The sequence below is a fragment of the Lethenteron reissneri genome, chromosome 18, assembly GCF_015708825.2.
Source record: "Lethenteron reissneri isolate LAM-NWPU_2019-01 chromosome 18, ASM1570882v1, whole genome shotgun sequence".
In the NCBI taxonomy this organism is placed as follows: domain Eukaryota; kingdom Metazoa; phylum Chordata; class Hyperoartia; order Petromyzontiformes; family Petromyzontidae; genus Lethenteron; species Lethenteron reissneri.
The window spans coordinates 5,933,051-5,939,050 of NC_083796.1; positions in this window are offsets into that span (position 1 = coordinate 5,933,051).

A 6,000-nucleotide genomic window follows, 5' to 3' on the forward strand; every position below is an offset into this window, starting at 1 on the left:
TAGAGGCCTCCAATCCAGGAGCGGGTTCACGAGGGCACTGCAAGTGATGGAAACGTGCCATCTCGGCGTGGTTACGTGCAAACATGTGCGTGTGCTCTCCAAACTCGGAACAAAAGAACCACTCGCCGCCACCTTAGTCAATAACACCTCCTTGCCAGAATACGCATGACTATGCCCTTTGATGTGTAGATGAGCCATTACTGTACCCCAAAAGTCAGCCTTTTTATTATTATTATTTTATTATTACACGCTTTTGATTAACTCTGTTGTATGCTCAAATCTTGTAACTCAATTTTTACATTCTTCCAAATGTGGTATTGACTGTAAACATGGTATACTAATGTCATTCTGATGATAATACAATATTTTATCATTAAAAAATAAAAAAGCAAATATTTTTAAACATTCTTTTAGATATATTTTTACACGCTTTCTATTAACTCACTGTCTGTTGTATCTTCAAATATTGCAACTCAATTTTAACCCACTTCCCAATGTGGTATCGACTGCAAACTTTGTGTACTTATGTCATACTGATGACAATACTATATTCTATCATTAAAAAATAAAAAATAAATATTTTTTAACATTATTTTTTATATGTTATGTTTCGGCTTGGGTCTAATTGTCCACGGTAAGCTGACGTTGGCTGTAATTGACCATGGCCACTTACGTTACGCCAAGCTTCGGGGCCACTTCCTGGAGTCGTGGAGTTCTACCATTACTAGAACGGTACATTTCATAAAAGCGTATTTTTAAAAAGTGTTTTCAAATATTAGTTATTTACATATACTGTCATTTGTAAGACTGTGTTACGACCGTGGCGAGTTTATGTTTGTGCAGCGCCCACTGCCAGCGGTTAGCGCTTTCACTTTGTGCGTGATCTGTGAATATTGGTTGTAAACAAGTCTCAAGGTGTGATCTTAATAAGGGGGCCCCATAACGAATTCGATATGCTGAGGCATGAATGGTGATATTAGTTTAAATATTAGTTTAAATATTGCACATTGATTCTGCACACAAAGTATTGATCTCGGAAGTAATGTCAATTTAGAATGCGTTTCACTTTGATCTAATTGGTTCTTTCGGTAAAGTCACGTAGAAGGGAAGTAATAAAATAATAAAAAAATAAAACATAAAATAATTCTCACGACGTTTCGGCCACAACGCAAGCAGCCGTCTACTTGACAGACCTGTTCTCCACCTGAAGACGGCTGCTTGCGTTGTGGCCGAAACGTCGTGAGAATTATTTTATTATGTTTTATTTTTATTATTTTATTACTTCCCTTCTACGTGACTTTACCGAAGGAACCAAGAAGATGAATCCCTGCAGTCACGAAAGCTTTAAATCGTTTCACTTTAGTCAGGATTCGTCTCGTCTACGACCACCTGTGGAATATGAATCAAGCCTTAGTCTGCATTTCACGTGCAGTCTTTCTCTTCGTCTAGTCAAATAAAGCAGCAACACATTCATTGCACTCTTAGTTATTAATAGAGGGGGTCTTTGCCTTTAAATATCTGGCTGTTCACGTGCAGCACAGGTTCAAGCAAGGCTGATAGAAATGTGTGTGCACTCCCGGAATTACCGTGTGTGGTTGATGGGATGTTTGGAATAAAATCACTTTGCGATGTATTTATTTTGTTAGTTATTAAATGCATCATCATTGGTAAGTCATCTTGGTTTACTGCTTGCAACCCACTGTTTATTGAATATCTTGAACGTAATTCGTAAAAAAATGCACCGTACTTAAAGAACGCTCTGATTTGGGAGAAGCGAATTTGTGGCCTTTTACTGACCTCTAGTGGCAATGTGATGTTGGCTCAACCGTTTGAACAAATGGATTTATCAAGCCTGTAATGCATAAAAAACACGATTTGTTAGCATTTCGGCAAATGTGTTTATGCCCGTGCTAATATTCATAATGAAATGCCATTATTGAAACATGCGATACTTTTATTTTAATTTAAGCGCAATGCCATGGGTCTGGAAACATGGACACTATTGCATAGCTGTCAATCCATACGGTTTATCCGTATTCTTGTCCAGGGAAATTGAGTTTTCAGGTCCATACTGCGTACAGCCGTTTCAATAGGGGCACATTTTGTCTATTTGTGTTTCTCCCTTGTGATGGGACTTTGTAGGATGAACGTTGAGATTTATAAGTGGGATGGGGTGACCAATAAGGTCTGAATTGGTCTGTATTAAGGTAGGGGCACTGATAAGGGGTTGACAGGTTTGCTGTTGTAGATGTGGAAGTGTAAGGGTGCGCAGACCCAGTGCACATGGAACGTTGGTTCAACGTTGGCATGCTTACTGAGCAGCAGCGTGGAAAGGCACGTGCGGTGCATTACACTGACAAAGAAGAAGAGGAACACGTGGATTAGAGACGTCATGTTGACCTTGAAAAAAATATATATAAATAAAGGCTATTGCTCAAAACGTTGACCTTTATATATTTACATTAGTCGGCGACAGTGCTATTGATGAGTGTGTTGAGGCTCACGTAGGTAAAAATAAATACAAATAAATTAAATCACGACGTTTCAGTTGCTGAAGTAGGCGCCAACTTCAGCAACTGTTTTTTGCTGTGGTTTCCCACCTGATGACGGAGGCTTGTGTTGCGTCCGAAACGTCGTGATTTAATTTATCTATATTTATTTTTACCTACGTGACTTTACCGAAAGAACCAAAGAGTATGGATCCTTGCAGTCACGAAAACTTCAAATCTAGAATGTGTTGAGGCTGTTGTGGGAGTACTCTGCTTGTTGGAACACTGCCAACGCAGGCGCATCATCACCACCAGCACCACCAGCAGCATAGCTTTGTTGAGAAAAGTGAGTGGTCAGCTTGGGCAGGATTACACGCCACGAGAAGGGGTGACATCACGACGAGCAAGCGAGGGTAGCGGCGGAGTGGCAGCCAACGGGGGGAAAAAATCGCGTCCGAGGAAGAAGACCTCCATCGCTGAGATGGAGCATTGAGATCAGCACATTGTCCGGTGCTACATGGGAGATGGCAACGTCTTTGGGAGGCCTTCGTTCAGCGGTGAATTGATGAGGGCCGATTGATGATGATGATGATGGTGACCTCTAGTAGAGACATTTCAAACGCTGTACTGCACCGTGCTGTGTTTGTAACTATCGTATGCACGGGATGGGATGTTTAAAAATGCATTTTTAATTATGTGGACGGAAAGATACGTGAACCAGGCGCATTGTCAACCTGCTTTATTGAGTTGTTTCTTATATTCTCCACACCGCGCCAATGGGCACGTTTGCGCATTCTAGTTTGCGTCGAACTCGGACTTGCATCTAATGGAAGAGGGTCCGTCACGATGAACAGCTGGCAGACCATCAGCATTTCCGAGCAAGCATTGACTGCGGATGAGACACTGGTTGCGTATGGAATTACGAACTCCCAGGAAGCCTTGTGGCTGACATTATGCGTATAGAGCTGTACGTGTCTGATTTCATACAGAGGTACAGATGTTTCTTATTCTTGGTTCCTTCGGTAAAGTCACGTAGAAGGGAAGTAATAAAATAATAAAAATTAAACAATAAAATAATTCTCACGACGTTTCGGCCACAACGCAAGCAGCCGTCCTCAGGTGAAGAAACAGGTCTGTCAAGAAGACAGCGTCTGAAATTTCCCTTCTACGTGACTTTACCGAAAGAACCAAGAATATGAATCCCTGCAGTCACGAAAGCTTTAAATCGAAAGGTACAGATGTTGTCAGGGAGGGATTTATCGCCCGCTTATTTAGCTTCTGATCTCCTTGTTCGGGTTAGGTCACAACTGCTGGTCGCTTGCAGGCCACTCGGGGCGCTGTGCTCGCGTTTTCACGATTGTACGTTGCCCCCAAAAGCAGGGGTGGGCGGGAAACCAACATAAGGGGCCGTCCATAAATGACGTCACGCACCTAGGGGGGGGGGGTCAGACATTTGTGACGATGTGTGACGAGGGGGGGGGGGGGGGAGAAATGTGACGTCACATCAAAATGCGCAACTTTAAATGAATATATAGACAACACGTTCTACTTAATTAAATAGATTTTTCAATAAATGTTTTTCCGACAACATCAGAGTGCAGCGCCACATTAAATACGCACTACAATGACAATAGTTTAAAGCGATTTGAAGCATGTTTTTTTAATATAATTTTTTGGGGGGGGGGGCAGAGCTTTGTGACGTCATATTTTAGGGGGGGTCTGACTTTTTGTGACGCCGTGTGACGAGGGGTGGGGGGTCAAAAATCGTCCAAAATCGCGTGACGTCATTTATGGACGGCGCCTAAGAAAGAGATATTTTTTTCCGAATTCGGTTAAAAAACCCCAACCCCCCCCGCCCCCCCCCCAATATTTCAAGAGCTGCAATGCACTGTGGCGAATATGCGACGGCAGGGTCCTTCATAAATAACGGTCACGAAGCGGTCCTTAAAGAGCCGCGTGCAGCTCCCAACACACAGGTCACCGACCCTCTGGCTCCAAAGCAAAAGAGAACAATGATTGATGAGTCGGGTGATGTGAGCTCAGGTGCGTCGAGGTGGTGGCACACGAGATTTGTGGTCTTGTGGCCTCGGTTGGGGGGGGGGGTCTTCTCGCGGATGCTTGATTTGTTTCCAGCTGACTCGGATTGAGGGCGTTGCATTGCTGTGGTGCCATGGTCAGCAAAATGAACTTGAAATGGCCAGGTCACAACGGTACAGATGGTTTCACTACAGTCGATCGGCAGGTCGTGGTAAAGTGTGGGTTCTCCCATCTCTTCTAAGACGCTTGTCCCGCGTGGAAGAGTAGGCCAAATGCCCCGTAGTGAGGTTCTCTAGAGCGCCCTCTAGTGGAGGCGAGTCAGCCAGCAATGGCTTGGGCAAGAAATTTGAGGGCTGCACAATTATCTTTTTTACCTTTCTATTCTAAAAATTATAATGTCAAATGTCGGTGCATGGTATAATTGTTACAAAATAGTTAGTGTATATATTTTAGCATTCTGCCCTGTATTAGTTGTAAAGCATGTAGAGTATTTGTAAATACATTTTGATCCAAATTATGATTTTGCATGCTGCATTAATCTGGATTAATGGAAATTCTTGTATGAGCGGTCCTCGAAAAAGTTCACATTTTCATAATAATTTGGCCGTTATTCTTAGTGGGATTTTTTTTATTTCATTTAAACGGATAAAATGCATGGAAAGCAATAATTTACAGACCTTCACAGACAGTTATTACTCGAGTTTATCAAAAGAAACAACACTGTTCAATGCTTTTATAATAATAACCGTACATTTTCAGCCCTTTGCCAATCACTGCTGACTTAAGGCCTCCCCACACCTCGTGCCAGTCGTCGGGGTTGATTGACCAAACTTCACCAAGCTCATCAGTGTGGTTTGATGGAGGTTGTGGGGGCGTCACGTGAATGGTTAAGATATATGTCAGTTGCTGATTTTTGAAAAGCAAGTTGACAGTTAAGAATATCCAAAAACAGAGTCAATAACCTGTAATTATCAGAAATATGGTTATTGCTTATACAAGTACATTTCAAGTAGTTGATATGAAATGTGACGAACACAAATAGTCTAAAAAAGAAAAAAGTCCATGAAATATTGATTTCTCCCCTTTGGCTGTTGTTCTGTTAGAGTATATAGCGTATGAGCTCAGGACGCTGGGATTTTAAAAGTTTAGACTTTATAAATGAATTCGAAGAGACAGTTTGTCTCGTTACATTACATTGCTTAGAACGGTCCTACACTCTGCTGGAAATGGGATGGCTATCAAAGAATGAAATGTGTACGGCTGAAAGAGTGGACGTGCAGGAATTTCACACACGTCCAACACCGGTTTGGGGCATTTAATTGAATGCCTGAGTGCTTTGCGATGAACCAGAACGCCAATACACTTTTAGGAGCATGAACAAACGTGATATTTGCAATGCAAAAGCATAAACTTTACTTAACAAGGTCTTTAAGTGTCAGAGTTTGAATTGTGTCTGCTGATACGCAAACTTTGT